The 10,691-nt window shown below is 46.5% G+C and overlaps 1 protein-coding gene across 6 annotated transcripts in view; it reads left to right on the top strand.

Annotated features, from left to right (window-relative positions):
* Positions 1-380: 380 nt before the first annotated feature.
* The window catches only part of LOC122374952 (zinc finger protein 271-like), a 62,327-nt gene continuing 52,016 nt past the window's right edge, over positions 381-10,691 (top strand). For 2 of the 6 annotated variants that reach the window (XM_043354046.1, XM_043354050.1), the window contains exon 1: positions 1,235-1,724. The gene's annotated coding sequence lies outside the window, so the exon portion shown is untranslated. Of the gene's footprint in view, positions 494-533; positions 564-1,234; positions 1,725-3,792; positions 3,849-10,691 lie in introns of those variants that run through there. The other 4 variants (XM_043354049.1, XM_043354044.1, XM_043354047.1 and 1 more) reach the window with 4 other exon arrangements.

Raw genomic sequence — 10,691 nt, 5'->3', positions numbered from 1 at the left:
GACCGCCCCTCCCCCCTGAGATCTCGAGAACGAAGCAAGATAGCGACAAGCGGTAAACGGTATGGGATACGCACGGACAAGGTCTACAATTTTTACCATTTTCAGGTCAGGTCAAAGATGACGTCACAGGGGTCAAAAAAGTAAAAATGGCGGCGCTAGATATGGAGTTTTTCTCGAATAACTTTCGAACTAGTCAAGATAGGAACAAACTAAGGGCACCATCGTGATCCTCTCGTCAATCCGCATCGAATGATGTATATGTTAACTTCGAAAGGTCAAGGTCCGCCCCCCGTCGGTGCGCTTGTTAAAACGCTGCAATGCATGTTTTGCTGTAAATTAAGCATAGTTTGGTAAAAAGGCGACCTTGGCCACCTTGGCAAAAGGCAAAAGCGGGTTGATCGATTGATTATTGAATTTGATCCAAGGATTGATCCAGATTGATTCGTATCACGTGCGGGATCATACTGATACAAATTTGATCGAGTCGGTCCAGGTTTGTTTGATGGGGCTTTTGCTGTTTTTTTTTTTTGGCTCGTCTTCGCTGGACGTCCGTTAGACCCAGCGTGAGACCTCTTATCTCTTATACGGCCTTGCGTGAGACCCTCTTTCGGCCATTACAATTACAAGGTTGAGGTGCTTTCGGCGCACGGGATCAGGGTTTTGCGCTGAAATTTTTCATGATTTCAATTTGCGCCAAAAAATGGGTACCTTCTACCTTTTTGTGCCATTACAGTCGGGCGCACTATGAGGGCTGTTCGGGTCCCTGCAGCATAGATCTGTGCTGCGTGCGTCATACTTGGGTGACGTCAACCGCCTGGCTCCGCCCACTCTCCGCCGGCACGCCGCGGCCGAGCGTCGCCGCAGCCTATTTCAAACGCGGCGAACCGTTGCGTGGGTGGACTGGTGATTGTCGCTCAAATAACGATTAATTTGCGTTCAAATGTGGTTATTAGCAATGTGCCACCGAAAAGAGTGATAATGATACCCAAAAAACAGCATACAAACCACTTACAATAAGAAATATTGGACGGTAAACTTTAATCCGCGCCACTTTCGCCTCCTGCAGCACCAAATTTCGTGCTGCAGGAAAACGAAGCATGCTTCAGTAGGTGACGTCACACAGGCGGTGACGCAGTGGTGTGGGCGGGACTAACAGGCGACGAAGTCCTCACTGCGCATGCGTGCTGCAGCATATTTCATTTTTGCTGCGCAGCCGAACAGCCCTATGGTATCGGCAGTTCATTTATAGAAACGTTTCTATTTTTGGAAGAAAGTTCCAAAAATGGAAACGCTAAAAACCAACTGTTCCAATAATGGAAACGCTCCGTTTCTATTTTCGGAAACGCAAGGAGCACATAAACCTGTTCGGTAGTTTCCGCAACAAACCATAGATTTCCGCATCAAACAAAGGCCACCAATCAAAAGACCGCATTTCGCTTCATAATTCCAATGTTGAACAGAAAAATCGGCTGTTGAACAGGCTTGCACGGTCCACTTCCTTTTGTAAACAATAGATTTTTTCATGATAGGTGAACTTTTATGTGTCATTAATGAAATATACCTCATGTTTTTGTGGAAAAATTTGATTTTCACAAGAATGGCAATTTTTTAATTGACAGACTTGCTGTCTGGTATTCATTAATATTTTACATTGCTGTAAAGCAAGCCCTGAATGGCGTGTTGGTGACCACGTGCGGAGATCGTCTTTCCAGCTTTGGAAGGCGGTAAGTTGGAAAATATTTCGTACAGATGCTTCTAAGTGGGCAAACTGAACTTCTTAGCACCCATTTAACTTACGAATGTGTGAAAGTTGGTAGAATGTATGTAAATAATTGCATTAAAGGTCTGATATGTTACTGCTTGTCGGAAGCGATCCAAGCTGTCGTCCAGTTTTAAACGATTCAATTATATGAAAAAGAGATGACAAGGTGTTATAAACAATTTCTATGGATGGGGAAATGCTCAAACTGTACTAATTGCCCACTTTGCACCGTATTAGTTCAGTAGGCCTTCAGTTAGAGCCTGTGTAAGGTCCATTGAATAATGCTTTATGAAGCACAGTTTCCATTTTTGGAACAAATGACGAATTTTAACTCATGTTGTACATTAAGCTCACAGATGCAGTAGGTTATATGTATTTCAACTCTTATTTGCATTTAATGTTTTTAGAAGCACTTTCTGCCTTTCTCATTTCTAATAATCCACGAGAAGGTTGGAAAAGGTGCACGCTCCGACAGCATAAAATGCGAACCCGAGCTTCTGAACCGGCCTGATTAGGCCGAAGTTTAACTCCAACCTTACTTATAAAGCCTTGCTTTTCTTGGGAAGCCAGAGTCTGTTATCCGCAATTCAGGGCACATCGCGACGCTTACTGCAGTCATGCATGCATGCTTGCAACAGTTAAAATATGTTATAATGTGGGTTTCGTAAGCAGTAGCAGCTTAGTAGGCAAGACGGTTGGACAGTTCTGGGGTTTATGTAGGTGCCTAGAAATTGGGGACTTTCCCCAGAAGACACATTTTCGTAAGCATTATTGTACCAACATCGGCTTTCGGGCACTATGCCCAAGCAATTGGAGGACCATTCATACGAAATTTAGATGCAAAGGGAAATCACCCATATCGGAACATGTACCGGCATCAATAGCTCGGCAATTACTTAGAGGGCGTGGGGTAGACAGGCCCACATATCAATAATATGGTGCTTATGCCTTTTCCTGTGTTGGCTCATAGTTTCCATTTTTGGAACCTTCTGTTTCCAAAAATGGAACGTTGACAAGGGTTTGCGTCAGGGCATCAGATTCGCCATTTGCGTACGAAAATATTGTTGGATTTTACTGTTTTGGGAGAAAACATATCGACAAAAAGACACGCCAGCTGAAAAGATTACTATTAACTTAAGAAATACAGAAATATGCCTGCTTAAAAATTGGCGTTTCCAATTTTGGAACTGGCGTTTCCATAAATGGAACAAAGTGCCTTCCAAATTTGGAAATGTTTCCTTTAATAGATACGTATCCATAAATGGACTGCCGATACCATAGTGCGCCCGACTGATTAAAGGAAATAGTTCACTTTTAAGTTTTAACATGGAATTTTGAACTGGAATAGCAGTTTTGTAGCTGCTGGGACTAGCACAAATCAGAGGCATTTACAGCTCAATGACCACCCTAGATGAAGATATTCCATTTCTCGTTCCAAAAAGACAGAGGAATTAGCGCCTTGCAGAGGAATGCAGCCATGTCATCATCAGCCAATCAGCATGCTGCTTACAGCCAATGCAGTATCCGTAGGTTTGAACTATGCAATATGATTGGTTAACGCATAATAAGCTTCTACGTCAAACATTATTTTATAAGGAATATAATTATTAATATATTAAAATATAGAAAATAATGTTTTTACAAAAAGTTTTTATTGTATAAAAGGTCATCCAATTCAAAAAGCTGGGGGCTCATCAAGAGAGGATCGACCAGGCCACAGAGCCTTCCTAATCCTATCTTATCAGGTATTTCTTATCATTTTGAGCATAAAAAATCATAAATCCATAGGTACTAAAATAGGACGCCTGTGAAAACAGGGCGCCGGAGGGCATATTAGTCACGTGACATTTGGAACTTCTCCCCCTCCGTGGGCCTTCTACATGCTCAACGTCACGTGTAAACCTCATGAATCTCGATTAAATCGCCCCAGGCGCCCTGTTTTCACTGTCGTCCCTAAAATACTAGTTTCAGCAAAGTGAGCTTTTTCGTTTAATCTACTTTTACATAAAGCGTCTCCTGACCAAGACAATATCAACCAGTTACCAGATAGGGCATTCTGGTGTCCTGAATGCTTTCCCACGTTGAGGTGTTAGAGCATCCAAATTTGTTGGATTCCATGGAAACCCAATACTAACTTATGACCTGACAGATTTTCATCTAATATTTTATTGTTGGATATATTTTTGTTTGCAGATTTTCATCCAATTATTTTAGTGTCATAATTTCCATCTGTACAGTCTGTCTTAAAAGTACCGCGCAAAGTGACAGTGGATCCATCGAGCCTGACTGAGGAAGGGCCTGCCAAATTTGGGTCACTGAAGCAATTGACATCCTCGTCCATTCCCTAGGTCAATTGGTCGGTGACTTTCAAATTAAAGCAGACCCTTTCTCGGTCAGGCTTGATGGATCCATTGCCACTTTGCGCGGTACTTTTAAGACAGACTGTACATTTTTTCGTTTGTGCATTTTTGATATGTGCTTTTTTGTCTGTGTATTTCTTTGTCTGTGCATTTTTTTCATCCCATGATTTTTTTTTTGTCTGGACATTTGTTTGTCCAATAATCAAAACACGACTTGATATTTGATCAGGCCCACTTGCTTTATGAGGATTGAGGCTTTCTAGACTACTTGTACTCCAGCGGCTGCTATAGTAATATCCGAGCTCATAGGGTAAGGTGAAACTCCCAAGTCACAAATGTCAAACACTATACATGGGCCCTGTTTCACGGTGATAGGTAGCAGCACGCTCATCATCATCATCATGTATTCATATGTTCATCCACATTCATGGCTTTTCAGAACAAGAGTCAAATAGTACATACACACAATACAGGTTAAGATGTAAACATGCGATAAAAAGACATAGATACACTAAAAGATTGGTAAAATCCGATGTCCGGTGTCCTACTCGGCTATCCGCTATGGCGAGGACATGGCGAGCCATTTCCTCGCCCTTCTGCGACACGCCGTCGCAGAGCGCGCCTCTCTCACTTCAGCCGGCGCCCGGTTCCACAGAGCGGGCGAACGATAAAAGAAGGACCTTCGTGCATGCTCACTGCGCGCCCTGGGAATCTGCAGAAGACCAGCCAGAGAGGCTCTGGTGTCCCTAGTGGCTACATCACTGCGGTGTACAATGCACGCGGTCAGGCTGCCGGGCGCCTGTTCGTTATTTAGCAAATAGTGCATCTGGGAAACGTCGCGCTCGGCTACAAGGTTGTCAAGTGACGTCCATTTTAGCTCAGCTAATAACGGCGTTACATGGTCTCGCCGTTTTGCCCCCTTCACCACCTGTGCACAATGGTTCAACACTTTTTGTAAGCGATGCCGTTGGGTAGCATTGCAGCCGGCCCACACAGAAGAGCAATAACTGAGATGCGGAAAAATAAGTGATTCAACAATCATTTTCTTCACAGGTTCTGGCAATTTGCCAGCCATTTTTGATAGTCCACCAAGAGTGGCATAACACCGTCTAACTATACTAGAAACATGCTTCTCAAACGTTAATCCTCCGTCAACATCCATCCCCAACACTTTCACCGCCGGGGAAGGTCTAATCGAAACATCGCCGAATTGCACAGAAAACTCGGAGGATGACTGCCGCTTAGTCGCATGTTTACATCTTACGCTGCTATCAAATTGCGCGAGCTGACGTAATGTGATGACGTTACACTAATGACGTTTCGTGTAATCCGTGAGCTTTTTCATAGCTGCGTTTGGAACAGAGTTGCTGTCTGGTTGAATGCGTTTGATACATTTGTTTGATCGCACAGCCGTGAAGATGTTAGCAGCAATATTTGATGACATCACACAGATTGACGGCATCGTGGTTTGCTGATGTTTCCATGGAAACCCAATTTGACACGTGTAATAGCAGCGTGCTGCTATCACCGGTGAAACAGGGCCATGTTTGATATGTTACATAAATGAATGTTTCATATGTACTCCCATATTTCATATGCATGAAACCTTTATTGCAAGCTTTTCTTACATGATTGAAGACTGACTGTGATTATGTGAGACTGTGACTGTGTGAAAACTGTGATTCAGGATCTAAGCTTTTTAAGTGTGGATATGTCAATGTAGGTATAATGTAAACCCTATGCAGGTATGAACTGAGGTAGGGTTATGTTGAATGTTGGTGTAGGTATACACCTTTTGTTAGTTTATTTCGGTACGTACGCATCCATTTTAGACCTGGCGGATTCTTTGTAGACATACCGCTAAGCTATGTATCAGTTGTGTATCAGTATAGCATTGCATGTCGGCCGTTTATAGCGGTGATCGGCATTAGATCATTTAATTTCGGCGCAGGCAGCAAAAGACGCCCGAATTCGGCGTGTCCGCATTGTATTTCGGCGATACCCCTGGAAATTGGAGACGGCCGCACGATATTTAGAACAGCAGCAACCAGGCGCGTAACCACCACTGGGGACACTGGGGACCGGTCCCCAGTAACTTTTCGGTTACTGGGGACCGTCCCCAGTAAAACCGACGACCTCCTCAATTTGCTGAAATAGCCAAATATTGTCTCTAAATCGACATGAAGAGTAATATGTAGTCAACGGAAGACAAAACTATGGATGTTTTGCCGAGCCAGCGCCCGCGTGGGTCTCTCAGCCAACATTGCCATGGTGGGAGAGGGGCTTTTTGGCCACACCAGATTATCTCGGAAAGTGAGCAACCTAGAAAGACGCGGTAAAAAGCAACAGATAGCTCGCTACAGTATATTTAAGAATTACCCATGTCATCTTCGATCAGGTCATCGCTCAGGTCACTGGAGGTCACCAAAGGTAAAATTTTCACCAACTTTTGGTTCCCAATTTTGACAACTTTTCACAAATCGGCGCATGAGTCAGGAACCAATGGAGCTGCAGTGCTGCCTTAAGGTCAACGGTTTAGCTCCCAGCAGGCACGTACCCAGGATTTCGCCCAGGAGGGGGCCACCTGCTTTCGAAGGGGCCCCCACAGTGTATAGGGCCCCCCAGGTTCCCCGGGGGCCCCCGGGAGTCATGAAGAACCTTTCGATGGTGGGGGGGGGGGGGGCATAGTGGGTCCGGTCTCTCCTGCAGACGTAGGTGAGAAAACGCCACGTGTGTGGGAAAACGCAATTCAGTTCTTTACAACCTTATGTAGCATTTGGTTGTGATTTCTCGCGTTCAACTTCATCAAAGTCAATTAAAACGGTCTCTGTAACGGTCTAAGCCTTGAGAAAATGTGGAAAATTGGAAAGTAAAAATATCTTTGCTTAAAGGAAATAGTTCACTTTCACGAAATTATTTTTTTTTGCAACGGATTTATGATTTTTTATGTTCAAAATAATCAGCAAAGAAAATAAAACCTTTTTATAACAAAAGATTATTTTCTATATTTTGATATAGGAAGAACTTTTCAGTTTCTGTAAGGCACACGCGATCCAGTATGAAAAGAGCATGGGTCCCGAAAATTCTTCAGAAACAGAGAAATTATCGCAGCCACCGGCATTTGGGCGATCTGCTCGATCTGATAATGTTCCCCTGAATGCCCTAATTGATCAGTACGAGAATTTCTCTAGAGTTCTCGTAGATAATTTCTCTAGTTTCTGAATAATTTTCGGGACCCATGCTCTTTCTTTTCATACTGGATGGAAATATATGCAAGGCACACATCCTCAACGCAAGACACCTTTTTCGGGACGAGAAATAGAATATCTTTGCCTAGGGTGATCGTTGGGCTGTAAAAGCTCCTGATTTATGCTCGTCTCAGCCCAAGCTACGGAACTGCTATTCCAGTTCAAAACCCATGTTAAAAAGTGAACTATTTCCTTTAAGGAGTGTGCATGAAACGCACGGCATTTTATGAGCGAGCGCCTCAATTACTGAACATCCTCCAATGCCGGATATGTAGGTATATAATATAATAGTGGGGAATAGATGTCTCGTTATCGGAATTCCACTATCTGGCAACTAGCCCTATGTAAACGCGGCTATTATATGTTTCACTAGGAATCGAGCGCAATTGTACTTTTAGCCAGAAAATAAATGCTTGGGTAATTCTGGGACACTCTGTATTAATTGGAGGAATAGGACTTAGGAGGAAATGCGATTGCAAATCGACCCACATCCCTGTGTTAGCCAATGACGCCTTTGGGGCCAAGGTTGGGGGGTATTCAGTTAAGCCTTTTTGTTTTTCTGTGATATCTCCGGCACCGTGAAAGATATTGGCTCCTTCAGATGAGTGCCTACTCCAGTCACTACTTATATCCAGTAGCCAGTAGCCACTCAGATGATTTGGGATCAATCAGGTGATAAGCGTACTTTCAGACGACCAGGGGCCCCCAGTCGACCAGGGGTTCCCAGGCGACCAGGTCCTCCAGATGACTAGGGGCCCCACTGCCCCAGGCGACCAGGGCCCTCCAGGCGACCTAGGGCCAATGCGATCAGGTCCCCAAAGCGATCAGGGGCCCCCAGGCGACCAGGGGGCCCCATGCGACCAGGGGGCCCCATGCGACCAGGGGCCCCCAGGCGACCAGGGGCCCTCTAGGTGACCAGCGGCCCTCAGGCGATCAGGGGCCCCCAGGCGACCAGGGGATCCCAGGCTTCCAGGGGCCCAAGGCGACCAGGGTCCCCCAGGCGACTAGGGGCGACCGGGGGCCCCAGGCAACCAGGGGCCCCATGCGACCAGCCCCCCCCCCGGCTACCAGGGGCCCCCTGGGCGACTAGGTACCCCCAGGCGATCAGGGGCCTCAATATCATGCAACCAGAGGCCCCATGCGACTAGGGCCCCCTAGGCGACTAGGGGCCACAGACTATCAGGGGCCCATACGACCGGGCCCCCGGCTATCAGGGCCCCCTAGGCAACTAGGGCCCCCCAGTCGATTAGGGGCCTCATGCGACCAGAGGCCCCCCATCCGACCAGGGCCCCCTAGGCGACTAGGGGCCACAGGCTATCAGGGGCCCTCATGAGACCAGGCCCCCGGCTACCAGAGGCCCCCTAGGCGACCAGGGGCCCAGGAAACTGGGGGCCCTTGGATGACTGCAGGAGCCCCTCGGGTACCCAAGGCACATAAATGAAACTTTAATATCAATTTTTCTTCCGAGTAAAAGACGTTTTATCCAGTGTTTAAAAAATATCCTGGGGCCTGAGGGGCCCCCTGAGCGCCTTCGGCGCTCAGGGGGGGGGGGGCCTTGGCCCCCGTGGCCCCCCTTGGGTACGTCACTGGCTCCCAGGTTGGCGTTTTTGCGGAAAAGGTTTTTGTATCACAACTTTTGACTCAAAACTTGTATGACGCTGATTTTACCGACATCGCGTTTGTCTCGTCGAGACGCGTCGAATGAACTATCAGTTGACCTGAAAGGGTCAACTTGAAAATTTGACTCCTAGCCAAGGTCACGGAAAAGGTCATGTTACATGTCATTCGATTGGTGTTGTTGAGCTGAACACATTCATGGTGTTTTTAGCGCTCTAGCATGTTTCTACCTAAGTTTATATAAAAACTGGGTATAAAAACTGTTGGAGACGTTTCATGACCTGAGATGACCTCAGGGGCATTGAAGGTGTCACAGGTGGAATTTTCCGGTTCAGTGTGTCATGTTTACCTGTGTCACGGTGTTTGAATGTGTTTTTGGGGCTAAAAGAAGAGCATTTCAATTTTCTCCCAATGACTTTTATAATGGAGAGGTCGCAAAATTGGCCTGAGCATTGGGTCACCGATGTGAAAACTTTGAGATATGTATACGTATTGCTTATACTGATTTCCTCATGCAAAAGCTAGAGTTTCAAACTTCTGGGATGTAAACTGTAGGAATGACAAAGTCACATAGTTTTTTAGAGACATGATTACTTTACTTGAACTAGTGACCCGACCTTAGATGACCTGGGGTCAAAATTCTCACACACGATGCGAAATTGAGGCATAATAAGCTATACCAAGTTTCACGACGGTGCACGCCGCCGTTTTCCTTACACGCGTAACAACAAACTGGCAGGTGTGGCCAAAAACGTCCACCTCTCTCCCCCCACTCGGGCGAAGGCTGATCCTGAAATATCATATTTGGTCTTCGCGGCCCTCCAGGTGGTCCCCAGTAACTTCAGACTCGTGGTTACGCGCCTGGCAGCAACCATTCAATTTCGGCGGTTATTGGGAGGCAGGTGTGAGATTTCTCGCTTACAAAATGAGCTTGTTGGAGCACTGTTATTAAGTCAAACGTTTTTCAAGGTGTTTACTGGTGCCACTATTTCATCGTCTGGACTTGTGCTTGCCTCCGACCCTCTAACCTCTCCCTTATGGCCGAAATTTCCTTTCGCAATCGCCAGCGATGAGCATGGTTTCATGTGTTCGTGCTTTCTGTGAGTTAAACAAAACATTACAATATACCTATTAATTTCTATCAAGGAAGTGCTAACATAAGTGCATAGGCACCTGCTTAAAACGAAGGCGGCGGAGAACAAAACCAGGCCGACAGGGTACGCGACTACTGAACTTTGACCCCGCCCGTGCGCCAGAGACGCCCGTCGCCCTGTGTCGTCGCGCGGTTGTTGAAAGGATGCGCCGAGCGCCGGATGGACAGTCAGATGCTGTTTGATGTGTGTATGGGGGAGGGGGGGGGGAGAAAGATACACCTGCTGCAACCACGAGTCTTATCCATGGGACGGGTTAGAATGTTGGCGCTAAGCCTCTGGTAGTGTTCATGGGGGTGGGGCGGGGTGAGAGGAGGCGTGGTGATACGATACGCAATGCTGAATTTATTTTCGTGTCCTTCTGCACACAGTAGGCAAGGGATGTTTGATGTTTCACGCTGGCAGTTGATAAACCCGCGCCGGGCTGGGGGTCCTGGATTTCCACGCCCTGCTGGGGGGGGGGGTGTTTGAACACCCCCTTCTAACTCGGCTCCTGGGCCACGTAGCGATACGCGGAAGGCGGCGTTCGAAAGAGCGCCAAAAATAATGACAA

This window comes from Amphibalanus amphitrite, unplaced genomic scaffold (genome assembly GCF_019059575.1).
Source record: "Amphibalanus amphitrite isolate SeventyFive unplaced genomic scaffold, NRLGWU_Aamphi_draft 001746F_arrow, whole genome shotgun sequence".
NCBI lineage: Eukaryota > Metazoa > Arthropoda > Thecostraca > Balanomorpha > Balanidae > Amphibalanus > Amphibalanus amphitrite.
This window is presented reverse-complemented; position numbering and strand designations above follow the sequence as displayed.